Consider the following 17,546-nt stretch of genomic DNA (forward strand, 5'->3'; position numbering starts at 1 on the left):
ATCTTTGTTTAAGCTAAAAAAAAAAGCATTTCTCTTTGTATTTTGTTGTTTGATAAACATTAATGACACAGACAGCAGCAGGTATATTAGGCTGCTGTCACTTTAAGAGCTAATGCACTGATCCAAAATAATGAAACACATCACTTTTCTTTCTCTATTGTTTACATTCACGTAAGCCATAACCGACTGCGTTTACGATGATACTTGCCGAGACGGCCATGACAAGACCTAAAAAAAAAACATTCAAATGATAAACTTCGCAATTACTCTGTGAATCATGTGCATTACGAACCATGGTGTCGGCCCGATCAACTAAAATCTCTATACTTGACATCGCACATCACGATATAGATGCTAAAATGATATATCGTGCAGCCATAATTAAAACAAAAGAGCGACTGGCAAACTTAATGCTGGCAAGTCATAATTCTGGATAGAGGAAGTCTGAAAAAAAAAAAAAAAAAAAAAAAACAGTCATAAGAGGATAGATGGAAGAAGCAGCCAGGACTGTAATCCAGCAAAGACAGAACAAAGCCACAAAGAGAAAGATGCTCTATGCCGCTATAGAAGTCTGAGATAGTCCCTGGAAAGCTTGTGAAAGGAAGAAGTTCAGCCAAAGGACAAAGTCTAGTTCAATTTTCCAGTGAGTTTTCACACGATGTACAGCTCCTCAGTAAAATCTCCTTAACTGCTAATAGTTACTCATGAGAACATTCCCCATGGTCAACAAACATCGTTCCCTTAATGAAAACACAATTAACCAAACAATGCCCTTGTTAAATAAATTGCCCTGTCTAAATGGACGCCACCGCAACAGCACTGAACACCCAGAATGCAACCCACACAAACTAAGTATGCATGGAAAACAAAGCTAAAAGAGGCTTGAATGCTTGAAGCTGAGCAATCACCTTTGTCTTTTGCGAGACTTTTGTCAAAGATACACGCCTACAAGCCAGCAAACACAATTTAAATGCTCTAAAATCATCTAACACAATCTAATGGGAATTCATGACTATTTTACATTTTGGGGAATTGGTGGCTAATTCATATTAATTTGTACAATCTTACTCATAAAATTTGCTTATGACTCAGTGATGGTTATGTTTAGGTTATGTTCCTAAATATCTTGTTTTTGTACGATTCACATTGTACAAATTCATACGAAAACACCACTTCGTATAATAGTTATGTTTCCCTGTGAGATTGTTGAAATCATCCCTAGATTAGATCTTCATACGCTGTCATCTTTCATAGTGGCTTTGCATGCACTGAATATTCCATGAGGGAAAAAAAAAAAAAGGATTTTTTTTTGCCGATTTAGAGGAACAGTCTCTGGAATAGTGGTGTATGATCGTTTTCACAGTCAAATCTCTTTAGCCTCCACATATGACCTATAAAAAAACAGTGCTAAAGAAAAAAAAAAAAATCATAAACAGCCTTTCAATCCCATTCAACCAGAGGAGCGACACATTGTAGGAGCAGTGTGTGATGCGCAGAATAAATCCTCTTTCTTACCAGAGACACGCCAACCAATTCAGTTCCATCATTGCTAAATCAGCTGCATGCATAATGGCCGCTTGAGATTACAAATGATTATGGTAAAAATAACAAAACTCCAGCCTGACCTTTAACCGTCATCTGTGCGCTCTATTAGAGATGGGAAGTCTGTCTCTGGGGCCGGCAATCTGGGCCTTCTCTCTCTTTTATGAAGGCTCTTATTTTGGGAAAGATTAAAATTTGCTGTAGAACGGCACGTCACAAAAAAGCAATTTCCAGCTCCAAACCACAAACTCTGCTGTGATGTGATGTTACAGATGTGAGCCTTTCCCTCCCGACATAACCTAAATTTATGGATCTGAGACAATGACACGTGGGGGTTTTATTCATACCATCCAGATCCATTCCACAGCTTTAGATAGCGGGTTTAAAATAGGGTCATTTCACAAAAACATGAACATTTACTATACAAACTGACAACATTTTAGCGGACATCCACCCAGCCAGGGAAAACGGGTAGCCTTAACCACCAGTATGTGATAAATCAATACATTTACAAAATACTACACCGCAAACTATCCGCGGCTACACCGAATACTTGCAAGACTCGGCCAAATCCATAAACACTATAATTACAGCCTTTTATAGAAAGTTAAAGTACATTTAGGTCAAAGTTCTGAGGGAGCCAGTTGCGGAGACGTTGGCGTAAGCCAGCTGAAAGACGCAGAAAACACTTGCCTTGCAAGATTTCTAAGCCGGACGCAATTACCAACAAGCGAAAACTATAATTTCAAACAAATCATGTCTGGAACTCCAAAACCAAACATGTCTCTAATTGACTGATTCATCTGCAAATCACACATACAGCATTTCTGAACAAGGGCTGACAGCACTAATAGATTTATTATCTCTTGCCTTAACAGACTGTAACTTAATAACAGGCAAAAAAAAAAAATGGTGGACACAATAATTTGGAGACTGTGGTGGACATGCACATCACTTACACCAAAAGCATGGCAAAGCTCAGATGGAGGGAAACGCTTTGACTGAACAGTCTTTTGTTTGGAGACTGGTGGCTGGTACTGACAGAGTACCGTGTGCACAGCACATTCCAGAGCCTCGGTCCAGAAAACAGCACATTTGTAAATGAGATCAGTAAAAAGAGAGCTTGGGATATTTTTAGACCGTTTCAGCACTAAAAGACAGATTCAGATCCCCCCCTTTGGTCACAGAGATAAAAGAAAGAGAACACCGTGATGACAGCATTGTATTTAAATTTTAAATAGAAAAGTTCCCAAACTATATAAGCAATGAATTTCCAAGCCTTTTACATTCAAATCATTTTATAAACAATCATTTCTATCTCTAGAAATCTATACATTTCAATACCTTTTTTCATTCCTGAAAATTACAGTTTCAAAATTTCCGAACATTTTTGGGTTTTCCTTGCCTTTAGGATCCTAATTATGACAGAATATGCCTGGTGCATTACGTAAGCTCTATTATGTTGTCTTTCATTGCGCAATGACAGACACTGCGTGACACTTACATGAGTTTTGTAATAGAAAACGCAACCAGAGTTGTTACCGCGTTCAGTCGTCATGCCTAAGATTCCACATACCTGTCACTGCAAGGCAACACACTGCAGATCACGACTCGTGAAAGAAACGTCAGTAGTGGGTGTGATCAGAGTGAAACTTCAAACCGGTTGAAACCGAAAATCTCCATATCATGCATTCAAATCGATATAACTCAGACAAGAAATCCTACATATGTTGAAACACAGATGGTTTTGGTATTTTGTGAATGTGATGGGAATATCACACAAGTATAAGCAGCTTTTTCAATCCTCTAAGGATGTTTCTTCTTGAGAAACTATAAAAATAGGATTATTGTCTTCAGAGTAGTCCAGTATTTGAGCCACTTACAGCATGTAAGCCGAGCAGGAGAAATCCTGGTGTAAAATTCAATTATCATAATGCTGGGAAGTATGCAAGTACCGAGAGTCTGTGAAAGGGAGATGGAAAGGGATACAGTGTCAAGAACCTTACCATAAATGTAGAAAATCCAAAACATCTGTAAATCACACGATGCTTCATGTTTACTTTATGCAAAGAAACAATTTTAAACTAACTCCAGCAACCAGACAGTGTATTAAATTAACTCTTTCTTTGGGGCCAACATTTTCAAACAATCTTTAACTGTGTCGTAAAATCAACTATTTACGCATTTTCATTTGCCATTATAGTTTTTTTTAAGCGATGCCGAGACCGAAACCCAGCTATTACTGAACTTTAACCCCATCTGCTAGCCTATATGTCTCAAAGCAGAAATGTGACTGTTATTAAATTCATTAATACGGTTTCTGTTTTGGGTCAGTTTGACTCAGCAAAAACATATTGTATACGATTTCAACCCTAAACAGAAATAATGTCAACTTTTTTTTTTCATTTAGGATGTTTAATGTTTGAATTTTTGTTTACAGTTCTCATGAGATTAGGAAAAAAAGTCATGAAGTAAATGTTAAGTATGTTTGCGCTATTAAAACAGATCACGAGGATTAAATACCATTGAATCCAATCACACATCACATCAAGATCCAAGTTTCATTCACTTCCAAAGAAGCGCTTCTTGCCATGCTAATTCATTCAAAGCACTCTCGCCTCAGTGAATTACATCATGTATATATAAACCATAAACAACGATATAGATAATTGTCCCTTAAGGCACTGGACATATGAGTCAGGGAAAGCTGTTGTTTTACAATGTGGAATGACTCCATGGCGCGTGCACACAACATGTAGAGAATGACAATGGACATTCCCAGCAGCCAGCCATCATTTCATTCTTTCTCTAATATGACGCCTCAAAACAAACATTAACCAAAGGCGACATTTAAACTGTAGCTACTATCAATCAACAGATGATCCTCACTCTTACACGAATGTGTCAAATCCAGCAACTTTAAGGAGACGGTTGGGATCTCTATTGTGGCAACAGAGCTGGTAGAGACAAAAGACGAGCGCGAGAAAGACAATCACTCAAAGTGCTCCTGTTTCTTTCTCATTTTGCACTGCAACATATAGGCTACACTGTTCCTCTCGATATAGACGCAATATTCATAAAGACGCGTTACTGATCACAGTTTTTGCCAGGAAAGCACACCAAGGCAACTTTAAGCGAGCCTTTATTACTCTAGTTGACATTTTAGTGTGTTCTTCTTCTTACCTTGCAGTAACTCCTGACAGATCGGGCTTTAGGACAGGCAGAAAACACGCTCTCTTTGCAGACTTGGTTTGGTAGGACGATACGTGGCGAATGTAAATCCGTTTCGGCGAGTTTTTGTCCGTGGGCCCAGGCTGCTGCTCTCTCTAACCCTCGGTCTGTTCAACCTCTCGCTCTCAGCCAGCGCGAGTCAATGCACGGGTGACGTCACTGCTGCCATGGCACAGCGCGAGCGAGGAGGGAGGCGCGAGAGCTCTGGGGGTGCTGCTGATGATGATGATGGTGGTGGTGGTGATGGAGGGGCTGCTCGAATATTGAAACACTTTACAGTAGCCTATATCAAACAATAATAAAGTATGGGAAAGTTTAGAAGCCCGTGGAAGTTAATACGAAAGCAGTGCCCTCATGTAATACATTGCAATACATTTGAATTGAAAGTGAAAGATGCATGGGCCAACTAAACGTACAATTATATTTTACAATAAATAAAAAAGTATCAGTAATATAGCTGAAGGTTTAAATTATCTGGTGGTATGACTTGCATTATCTTAACTACATAAATAAATTATCTAGGGGCTCTCCAAAAAGGAATGCAAAAGGGGTCCCCCAGTTATTTTTATATTTTTATAGTTTCCCTGAACATTTTATATGTATATTTCCCTGATCCTGAATATATATATATATAATCGGCCAATAATCGTATCAGCCAATAAAAGCTCATTTTCATGCAATATCGACTATTGGCTGATATTTACAACCAATAGTCAGGGCCGATATATCCTGATGTTAATCAAAAGAGGGCAGGAAACTGCACTGAATTTGGGCTTTGTGTAAAGAAAATGCTAAGAAACCAGTTTGAAGTTCAATATTAAAGGTGCCCTAGATTATGTTTTTAAAAGATGTAATATAAGTCTAAGGTGTTCCCTGAATGTGTCTGTGAAGTTTCAGCTCAAAATACCCCATAGATTTTTTTTAATTAATTTTTTTAACTGCCTATTTTGGGGCATCATTATAAATGTGCCGATTTTATGCTGCGGCCCCTTTAAATCCCGTGCTCTCCGCCCACAGAGCTTGCGCTTGCCTTAAACAGTGCATAAACAAAGTTTAGCTAATATAACCCTCAAAATGGATCTTTAGAAAGTGTTCGTCATGCATACGGCATGCATGCGTCGGATTATGTTAGTATTGTATACTGTTATATTGTTTACTTCTGATTTTGAATGAGTTTGATAGTGCTCCGTGGCTAATGGCTAATGCTACACTGTTGGAGAGATTTATAAAGAATGAAGTTGTGTTTATGAATTATACAGACTGCAAGTGTTTAAAAATGAAAATAGCGACGGCTCTCTTGTCTCCGTGAATACAGTAATAACCGATGGTAACTTTAACCACATTTAACAGTACATTAGCAACATGCTAACAAAACATTTAGAAAGACAGTTTACAAATATCACTAAAAATATCATGTTATCATGAATCATGTCAGTTATAATTGCTCCATCTGCCATTTTTTGCTGTTGTCCTTGCTTGCTTACCTAGTCTGATGATTTGGTTGTGCACATCCAGACGTTAATATAGTAATTTTATGAATTAATAACATTCAGAAAGTTAAGAAATATTAATTTAATCTTCAGAATTTAGTTAATGCGTGTTAATATTAATTTGAGTAATGTGTTTATGCTCATAACTGATAACTTCGGTAAAGTTGGTTTTATATTCGCACATTCGGACATTCGTATTCAATAGCCTTGTTAATCACACTACATTGGACATTTAGTGGACATTCACAAGTAAATATGCCATTAAAACAATACTTGCCTATTTTGATCGACTGTGAAAAATGTTGTAAGTTGACAATCGTTGGTTGTCAATATCATGTCGCTGCTTAAAATTCGCAAATATTAATTTATTGCACATTTATTGGAAAGTCTGAATTTATCAGAAGTCCGAATGTGCGAATATAAAACCAACTTTACCGAAGTTAACTGATACCAGTTAGGCTACTGAAACAAGTTGATGAAATGGAGAGAATAAAGTTTTTATTTGCATTTCTTTCAAAATATAATGCTTAAAAATATAATGATTAATTATTAATTATAATGAAAAAAGTCATTAATTTAAAAGAAGGTATAGAACCCCCAAACTATCGGTATATCGGCAGATATCACTCTGAATAATCGGCTATCGGTGGAGAAATTTCGTATCGGTGCATCTCTAATATATATATATATCATGCTAGTGATCACATAGTGATGCCATAGAAGAACCAAAGCGAAAGAACATTTTAATAATCTAAAAAAAAAAAAAAAAAAAAAAAAAATCCACTATAAAGCGTGTACTCTACCAAAACAGAGAAAAGGATACGTGGATGCTTCACAGACTTGTAAAAAAAAAAAAAAATGTTGTCATTTGACATTGACATTCATTCTACTCTTTCTCTTCAAGCTTTTAGTGAATGCTGTAAATGTTTTCAGCACTGTATCATTGCACAGAACATTTTTACTCACTAGAACTATCGTATCTGCTGCCAAAACTTGACGGGAACTGCAGACTACACTGTAGTAAAATGTCATCCCCTCGTTGTCACATGAAAGAATGAGTAAGTCTGATTCACCACTGAGATTTTTATAGTTTCAGGAGATGGGGAAAAACACATATTTATTGGATTTTGATGAGAGATTTCTCTCAGGCTGGAGAACGGTGTTTTATTGGCTCAATAAGTGACTGCAATGCAATGAGTGTTTTCATCTGAGTGGTTATCTACAGAGTACTGTGGCAGTTTAATCATGCTTCTTTCCTTTAGTTTGATTAAATCATGAATAAAACAAGTGTTCATTGTGAAAATTTAAGATTAATGATGCTTATTATTATAAACTGTGCAAAGGATGGGCAGTTTAGGGAACTACCTAAAACTAGTAATGTAATATCCAGCAACTAATACTAGAGACACACAATGTCAGCTTGAGTCACTTGAGTCACTCACAAATGAATCACTTATGCAAAATTACCTGCCGCTTAGTTGAATCGAGTCAAATTAAGTAGATGCCAACATGGACAAATCACTGGATATGTCTACAAAACATAATATGATTATCTAAACTAATGTATTTATACAGCATCTGTGTCTCTGTATCCCCGTGAGCTGAGCCAGTCTGCTGTGTTGTGCATTCGGGAATCATGCCTAATCCTGTGTTTGAAGAACATCCTCGTGATCCTCTGCATGTTACAGACTGAAAACATGGAGAACGGCATTTGTGTCTGGAACGTTCTTATTAAATCTGATTTGTTTCTTACCTGTTTTATTTATGTATGACTGACAAATATGCATCATATTAAGTTTATTAGTTTGTTGGTCCCACTTTATATTAGGTGTCTTTAACTAAAAAATGACCGTGATTTTAACAGTAAAAGACTGTAAAAATGCTGCGGTGAAAAACTGTCAATTGGTTTACAGAAAGTTTCCGTACTATATACGGTGAATAACTGTAATAGATCTAACGGTACATTTAATGTAATTTTACGGTAAAATACCGTTAAATTCACAGTTTTTGGAAGTGAAAAATAACAATTCATTGTAAAATTTACAGTGAAAAACCGTAAATTGACATTCCCACAATTCCCTGCGTGACACTTCACATTTGATATATTTTCGTTGAAATAACTCTGTTTCTTCTTAGTTTTTCTCATTTTTTTCTAATCAGTTATGTACATTAGGGTTTTATGTTACATCTAATGTTGTTAAATTAATATTTATTGCATTTTTAAAATTCATGCATGTTACCATGATGGTGTTTAGTGTGTGTGTGAATGACACTGTGTGCACCTTCTATATATTAGTATTGTCCTTCTCAGCTTGTGGAAAAGCTGCTTGTGATGAACTTTGATTCATCATGTGACTCTTATCACCACTGTGTTTGGTGACTGTCAGTGTATTATAAAGGTACAAAACAGATATTAGTACTTCATTAGGTTGGTAAATTAACATTATATCAGTTAATGAAATACGTTATTTTATCGTAAATTTTACTGGGATTTTTTTTTACAGTGTGTAACAATGATGTTAATATCACTGAAATCCAATGTTAAATATACATATTTAAAATGTAAAATTCACATGTAACTCCGTAAGTATGTTTACGGTTTGATGTCATTTTTACAGTATTGTTCTGGTAACCACAGCTGCCGGTATTTTTCCGTAGAAACAACGGGATTTTTTTTACAGTGTACTGTCTACTAACATTTAAATTAATCATTTGGTACAATTCACTTATTGTTTACATACATGTTTTTACATTGTACTTATTTAAAAAATTACCTGCATGTAATTACAGCTGTAATTAATTTCTGTAATTACATCTATGATTATATTGTTGACCTTCCTTACACTTAACCCACCCTTAAACCCATACTACCAAACCTGTTTCTAACCATACCTGTATCCTACCTCAATAACAGCAAACCCCGTTCAAAAGTATGTGAACCATTGGTTCTTAATACTGTGTGTGGTTACCTGGATGATCCACGACTGTTTTTATGTTTTGTTTTGTGATGGTTGTTCATGAGTCCCTTGTTTGTCCTGAGAGTCCCAGGTCCTGCAGGTTCTTCAGTTCTCAAGGATTTTTTGCATATTTGAACCCTTTCCAGCAAAGACTGAATGATTTTGAGATCCATATTTTCACACTGAGGACAACTGCGGGACTCAAACACAACTATTAAAAAAGGTTCAAACATTCACTGATGCTCCAGAAGGAAACATGATGCATTTTGAATTTGATTATCAAGGTAAATTGTACTTAATTTGTCTCAGGGAAACATGCAGGTATCTTCTGTTGCTTCCAAAGGGCAGTACTAAATGAAAAAAATAAAATTATATTTAAACAAAATAAGAAAAATTTGGACATCTTCATCCTGTTCAAAAGTTTTCACCCCCTGACTCTTAATGCGTCGTGTTTCCTTCTGGAGCATCAGTGAATGTTTGAACCTTTTTTAATAGTTGAGTTTGAGTCCCTCAATTGTCCTCAGTGTGAAAAGACAGATCTCAAAATCATACAGTCACTGCTGGAAAGAGTTCAAATATGAAATAAATGCTTGAAAACTGAAGAATCTGCAGGACCTGGATAATTTTTCTGAAGAACAGAGCTCAGTTTAACTGCTCAAGACAAACAAGGGACTCATGAACAACTGTCATAAACCAAAAGAACAGTCATAGATCATCCAGGTAATCACACACAGTATTGAGAATCAATGGTTCACATACTTTTGAACGTCCCGAATATTTGAATAAATTCTGCTTTTTTTTTTTCTTGTCCACTATATATAAACATCTTTTATGTAAAATATCTTACTCAGAACAGTACTAAATAAAAAATAACATGCATTTTGTATGATCTCTCTTATTTTGTTAAAATATTCACATTTTCACAGATTCTGCAAGTGGTTCACATACTTTTTCTTGCAACTGTATATATACACACACACATGGCATGGACTCTGCAAGACCCCTGAAGATGTCCTGTGGTATCTGGCACCAAGACGTTAGCAACAGATCCTTCAAGTCCTGTAGGTTGTGAGGTGGATCCAGCAATTGGCCTGAGATGTGGGGAATTTGGAGACCAGGGCAACACCTTGAACTCTTCATCAGGTATGTGGCACGTGTCAAATTGATGTCCACATGAATGGCCAGAGAGTTTACCAGCAGAACATTGCATCACACTCCCTCCACCGGCTTGTCATCGTCCCACAGTGCATCCTGGTGCTATCACTTCCCCAGGTAAACAGTGCACACTTACTTGGCTGTCCATGTTATGTAAAAGAAAACGTGACTCATTAGAACAGGCGACCTTCTTCCACAGGTCCAGTTCTGATACTCACGTACCCATTGTTGGCGCTTTCGACGGTGGACAGGGGTCATCACAGGCACTCTGATCGGTCTGCGGCTACGAAGCCCCACACGTGGCAGTGTGTGACGCACTGTGTTGTGACACATTCCTCCCATTACCATTAAAATTTTGTGTGACTTGTGCCACAATAGACCTTCTGTTGGCTCGTACCAGACGGGATAGCCTTCCTTGCTCTCATGCATTAATGAGCCTTGGGCACCCAACACCCTGTCACCAGTTTTTGTTTTGTAAATTCTCGCCACTGCTGACCAGGAGAAATACTCTGACCTAGTCACCTTGCCATAACAATTTGACCCTTGTCAAAGTTGCTCAGATCTTTATTCCTGCCCATTTCTCCTACATCCAACACAACTCACAAATCATGTGAGGCCATGTTGCCTTTTTTAAACAATTATTGCTGTATACCTAGTAACTATTTTAAAAAGGAAATAGTATGCAGTATGCAGTGTATGTGCAGTATTCAGTAAGTAGTGAGCTAATATTCCATTCTGAACACAGGCTATGAATATTACCCTGCTTCATCAGCAGGCCACAGCTGCATCTGAGCTACTACAGCCTTGTGCGTCATATTTATTACTCTAGCCTGCATAAACAGGTTACTGTATGTGCTGTTTCAGCAAACATTGGTGAGCCCCCTAAGAACACTGATGGCAAGCTGAATATAATAACTACTCGATTTTACTGAAACTGCTAAGAAAAAAGATAATGAAGGCCCTGTCATGTCACAGTCACAGCATGCATGATTAATTCTGCTTACAATCTTAATACAGTAACATTTACTGCTATGAAGTATATATATATATAGGCTCTGCAGTGTTTTCAAGTCTGTTTGATGGCCTTTTTAATGATAGTGTAACAGCTTAAGTTTACCAACAAAGAATGACAATGGCTCGACCTCAAATAGAAAATCAATTTCAATAATAGAAGTGGTTTGGATGTTGTCGTTCCTCTAATGGGAAGACAACAAAGTAATTGAGGTCAATTATCCAGTGTTTTCTCTGTGTGATGAATTATTGGGCTGTGCAGAAGCAAAGTAATTCAAGTGACAAAGTAAACTGATTAATGGGATCATTTGCAGATTTGGAAAGAGGGCATTTCTCAAAATTAAGACCCATTAAATGCAGTCACGGTTAATTGTTTTGAATGAACTTCCCTTTAAATGCTACTTTTGTTTGTTAACATCTACAGGTGGTATAATGACTGTTTAAGCAGTTTTATATGCTTAAGTGTAGGTCTTCTACAAAATGCATCCCTGTTCATGGAAAGGAAAGGTGACAGGATTAGATACACTTGCTCTGCATCCACACAAAATTCATTTTCATCATAACGACTGTTTCCATTAGTCACGAACTCGGTGTGCGAAAAGCTGCTCTCAGGCAGCAGGGGATTATGGGAATTGGGGAGAATATTAAGGGAGATTGGTGTCCAGTGAACATTAACTGAGAAGTCAACAAGACGAACACCATTGTGGAGAATAAGACTAGAGATTAGATTTTTATGTTGTTGAAAGCAACATCTTTCATTTCGTTATATGCGCAAGGAAATAAAAAGATACAACTCGCTGAAAAATATCGATGTATAATATCAACGTACCCCTCTGTTGATATGACATGGGCGAGTTTTTTTATGTTTTAGCGCCCCTAAGTGATTCAAGATGGTATTACAGCATGCAATTGCACCAACAGAGGGAGCTTTTAGTTGTGACCACAGACACAACTAAATTTAACCTCTTCTTTGAAGGGGGAAATATGTGCTTTATTTTATTTGCATAATGGCAGATAATGTGTCTTTGTTGTGTGAGATTTGGTTAAGCTGTGCTGTAGTCTTATAAATAGACTGGAGCTGGACTGACTGAAACAAAACCAGCCTTGACTGTAACAGCTGACAAAGACTGTGTTCCTCTCCAATTTGGACAAAGCCATAGAATTAAATTATGTGTTTTAGAACATAATGATGAAGAATTAAGACCAAAAAAATAATGCCAGTGTTTTTAATTCATGAACTCACATATGCTTCTTGTTTTCCTGGGGTAATGCCACAGTCAAATTATTGATAGGAAATCATTTAGGTACTTTCCTTGTCCAGCCTCTGGACTCTTGAAAACAACAACAACAACAACCCTTGAACAGTAATGCTACTGACTGTGGCACATTCTGATAATTAAAAATTATTTTGAATGTCAGTATTTTATTTACAAACCCGATTCCAAAAAAGTTGGGACATTGTACAAATTGTGAATAAAAACAGAATGCAATGATGTGGAAGGTTAAAATTTCAATATTTTATTCAGAATACAACATAAATGACATATCAAATGTTTAAACTGAGAAAATATCATTTTAAGGAAAAAATAAGTTGATTTTAATCTTCATGGCATCAACACATCTAAAAAAAGTTGGGGCAAGGCCATGTTTACCACTGTGTGGCATCACCTCTTCTTTTTATAACAGTCTGTAAACGTCTGGGGACTGAGGAGACAAGTTTCTCAAGTTTAGGAATAAGAATGTTGTTCCATTCTTGTCTAATACAGGCTTCTAGTTGCTCAACTGTCTTAGGTCTTCTTCGTCACATCTTCCTCTTTATAATGCACCAAATGTTTTCTATGGGTGAAAGATCTGGACTGCAGACTGGCCATTTCAGTACCCGGATCCTTCTTCTACACAGCCATGATGTTGTAATTGACGCAGTATGTGGTCTGGCATTGTCATGTTGGAAAATGCAAGGTCTTCCCTGAAAGAGACGACGTCTGGATGGGAGCATATGTTGTTCTAAAACTTGGATATACCTTTCACCATTGATGGTGCCTTTCCAGATGTGTAAGCTGCCCATTCCACACGCACTCATGTAACCCCATACCATCAGAGATGCAGGCTTCTGAACTGAGCACTGATAACAACTTGGTTTGTCCTTGTCCTCTTTAGTCCGGATGACATGGCGTCCCAGTTTTCCAAAAAGAACTTCAAATTTTGATTCGTCTGACCACAGAACAGTTTTCCACTTTGCCACAGTCCATTTTAAATGAGCCTTGGCCCAGAGAAAACAGCTGCGCTTCTGGATCATGTTTAGATATGGCTTCTTTTTTGACCTATAGAGTTTTAGCCGGAAACGGCGAATGGCACGGTGGATTGTGTTCACTGACAATGTTTACTGGAAGTATTCCTGAGCCCATGTTGTGATTTCCATTACAGTAGCATTCCTGTATGTGATGCAGTGCCGTCTAAGGGCCCCAAGATCATGGGCATCCAGTATGGTTTTCCGGCCTTGACCCTTACGCACAGAGATTGTTCCAGATTCTCTGAATCTTTGGATGATATTATGCACTGTAGATGATGATAACTTCAAACTCTTTGCAATTTTTCTCTGAGAAACTCCTTTCTGATATTGCTCCACTATTTTTGCCGCAGCATTGGGGGAATTGGTGATCCTCTGCCCATCTTGACTTCTGAGAGACACTGCCACTCTGAGAGGCTCTTTTTATACCCAATCATGTTGCCAATTGACCTAATAAGTTGCAAATTGGTCCTCCAGCTGTTCCTTATATGTACATTTAACTTTCCCGGCCTCTTATTGCTACCTGTCCCAACTTTTTTGGAATGTGTAGCTCTCATGAAATCCAAAATGAGCCAATATTTGGCATGACATTTCAAAATGTCTCACTTTCAACATTTGATATGTTATCTATATTCTATTGTGAATAAAATATAAGTTTATGAGATTTGTAAATTATTGCATTCCTTTTTGATTCACAATTTGTACAGTGTCCCAACTTTTTTGGAATCGGGTTTGTATTTATTTGTTTGTATTTTGGTCTTCTGAATGCCGCAATATAGGTAAAATCATCAGTTATACTGCCCAAAACCTGCTGCTTGCTGTTCTTTTGAGCTGATTGTCTGGCCAAAGTCAATTTTCGTCCCAAAGTTTTTTTCCCTGGATGGACCTGAGCCAATGTCTATTCTTGTGAACTTTAATATAATTTTAAACAGCTATTGCATTAATATACCTCTTTGAAAGCCTTAAATTGTTCTTTAAAAAGGCTAAAAGAGAATCACAAGGATTCATAAAGACAGAGCACCATATTGTTATCCTTTAATCACCAGCACACCATTCATGATTCATGTACCTGATTGTCTCTCCACATTGTCTGTAAGAACTGACAGGATGGTGTCAGTCACATATTTCTTAAGAGACTTGCTCAAACTACCAGTCAAGTTTTTCTCTTCTGCTGGGATCCACCTGTTTCTGCTGCATTTATGGGTAAAGGGAGAATTAAAAACAGGGACACTTTGCACCCTGGGAGACAGCTGAATGGGGTTGTTCAACAAAGCCCAGACAAGGAGAAGTGAAGTCAATGTAATTTCTGTCTCCATGGCAGTCACTTTGTTAACACTGTACAAAAAAAAAAAAAAAAAAACACTATTGAACTAGTGAACTATTGTTTCAAGCTAGCTGATGCATAATTACTGTAGTAAAAGTATCTGTGCAAAAAAACATGACAAATACTGTATAATTAATTATGAAATAATATTAAATAGAGGGATATAAGATTTAAAAAAAAAAAAAATATTGCTAAATGCATTTGAGTGGATGCAACCAGTGTTGGTGAAAGTTACTTTTAAAAGTCCCACGCAAAAATCCCCGCAAAAATCCCGCGCATGCAGCTCATGTGATCAGCCTCAGCCAATAGTGAGCTGGCGTTCAGACGTAAACACGGAAGCTCTGCACTGCCTTCACTGTGCCAACTGCGTAGGAGACTGAACTGACAGGGAAGAGGAAAAATTGTTGAATAAAGTAGTTATTTTTGTTTTGTTTTTGCGCACAAAAAGTATTCTCATTGCTTTGTAACATTAAGGTTGAACCACTGTAGTCGCATGGACTATTTTAACTGTCTTTACTACTTTTCTGGACCTTGAGTGTGGTAATTTTGTTGCTAGGGGAGATAAAAAAACAAACAAACTTGGATTTCATCAAAAATATCTTAATTTCTGTTCAGAAGATGAATGAAGGTCTTATGGGTGTGGAACAACATGAGGGTGAGTAATTAATGACAGACATTTCATTTTTGGGTGAACTAACCCTTTAAAGGTGCTATTATGTAGAATTCAGAAACCCTTATTAGCGACACCGGTGGCAGTTAAGTGAACTGCAGCCAGCAACTTATTGCTCACGCTTGTAATCGTGCACAGCATATTATTGAACCTACAATAGACTGATAGACTGTTAACAAACATCCAGACGCCGTCATATGCTGCTGAGTGTGACGTTTATATGAATATGTAAATGCTTCACGATTTTCCTCTCAAAGACAAACAAACAAAACACAGCAAAAATGACAGCGGTGAGAAAGCAGCAGTTAAAAAAGCATCTGATCATAGTGATGTGGATGTTTGCACCAGCTCTGCAATTCACCGGCATCATGTCAACAGATGAAGATTTGCAAAAACGTCCTTCTTCACATAAAAATAAGTCTACACAGGCTTTCATAGACAGGAAGTCGGGGAAGGTCTCGTTACAATCTGTTCACATTAGCAAAAAAGCAATTAATACATGAAAATTCTTACACAATTGTGACACTTTACATTAAGGTGTCATTTTAACACAAGTTAACATTAGTTAACATTAGTTATCATTAACAATGAACAATTCTTCTACAACATTTATTAATCTTAGTTAATGATGGGCATAATTTTAGCATTTACTAATACATTTTTAAAAGAAAAACATTGGTAAAATAATAAATGCACTCTGAACTAAAATGGACATGGCCATTTTTATTAACTAACATTAACATAGGCTAATAAAGGCTGTAATTGTATTGATCATTTATGTTAGTTACTGCATTAACTAATATTATCAAATAAGACCTTATTGTAAAGTATTACTGGACAAATTAACTGAATAGCCATAATCTTTCTGCATAGCTCTTCTGTAAAATAGAAAAAAGTGTCAGTATTCATTGAATAAAATAATTAAAATAGTGAGAGCAGATGCTATGACAAATATGGCAATCTCCATCCGCAGTCATCTGACTTCTGTGAGATTGAAGTATGAGATCAGTACTCAGTCAATCTATACATTAGAGTGTAGCATCTGGAAGTCCAAACATGTACATTTACTGTGAAGCTTTTTCAAACAAGTGCACGCAATGCATTATTTGTATACTTTTTGTCACATATTGAAAATAAAAATATCATCATTATTCCCTCAAGGTTTGTCAAAGTATGTATGGGCTGTGCAATGGTAGTTAGACACTGGTCCATTACTGATACTGATACTCCCTGTGGGTCGTGCATATAGGCAGTGGTTTCGTATTGTGTAACAGACAGTAATTATGATGACGTTGGTACTGCTGATGATGATATGATGGATGATGCATTTTCAAAACATACAAGTCAAGATGATGACAAAGAGTAATTATGTCTGCCAAAATACATGTCCAGAATTAGAGCTTATTCCAAAGTAATTCCAAAAATGTAAAATGGTATGCTGATCTTCTCTAATTGAGGATTTTTTTAAATAAATAAATTAATAAATTAAAATGTATATAATACTGCTACTGCTACTACTACTACTACTACTACTACTAATAATAATAATAATAAGTACCAATAAAGTACTAAAATCAATGTTTTAATAGCACAGCAGCTTCTTAAATTTATATTCACAGTCATCTCTAACAGTTGTTTAAAATAAATACACATTTTTAGAATAATAATAATAATCGAGTGCCAATAAAGTCCAAAATATCAATGTTTTATCAGCATTGTATACTAAGTATTTTGTGAAAGACAACTTCTTACATGTACATGCATATGATGAGTAAATAATTTTCAAAATCATTGCATCAGCAGAGACTATGAGTAATTATATAAAAGCTTGTTCCACAAAGTCAGCATTTCTGAATTCCGTCCAGCAGCCGCTAGTTTT

The 17,546-nt window shown here is 36.7% G+C and overlaps 1 protein-coding gene across 4 annotated transcripts in view; it reads right to left on the bottom strand.

Moving 5' to 3' along the window:
- Positions 1-4,971, bottom strand: part of nck2a (NCK adaptor protein 2a) — a 76,882-nt gene extending 71,911 nt beyond the window's left edge. For 2 of the 4 annotated variants that reach the window (XM_048193142.1, XM_048193143.1), the window contains exon 1: positions 4,726-4,971. The gene's annotated coding sequence lies outside the window, so the exon portion shown is untranslated. Of the gene's footprint in view, positions 1-3,425; positions 3,505-4,725 lie in introns of all 4 variants that reach the window. The other 2 variants (XM_048193144.1, XM_048193141.1) reach the window with 2 other exon arrangements.
- Between the last annotated feature and the right edge of the window lie 12,575 nt (positions 4,972-17,546).

This window comes from Megalobrama amblycephala, linkage group LG6, assembly GCF_018812025.1.
Source record: "Megalobrama amblycephala isolate DHTTF-2021 linkage group LG6, ASM1881202v1, whole genome shotgun sequence".
Classification (NCBI taxonomy): Eukaryota; Metazoa; Chordata; class Actinopteri; order Cypriniformes; family Xenocyprididae; genus Megalobrama; species Megalobrama amblycephala.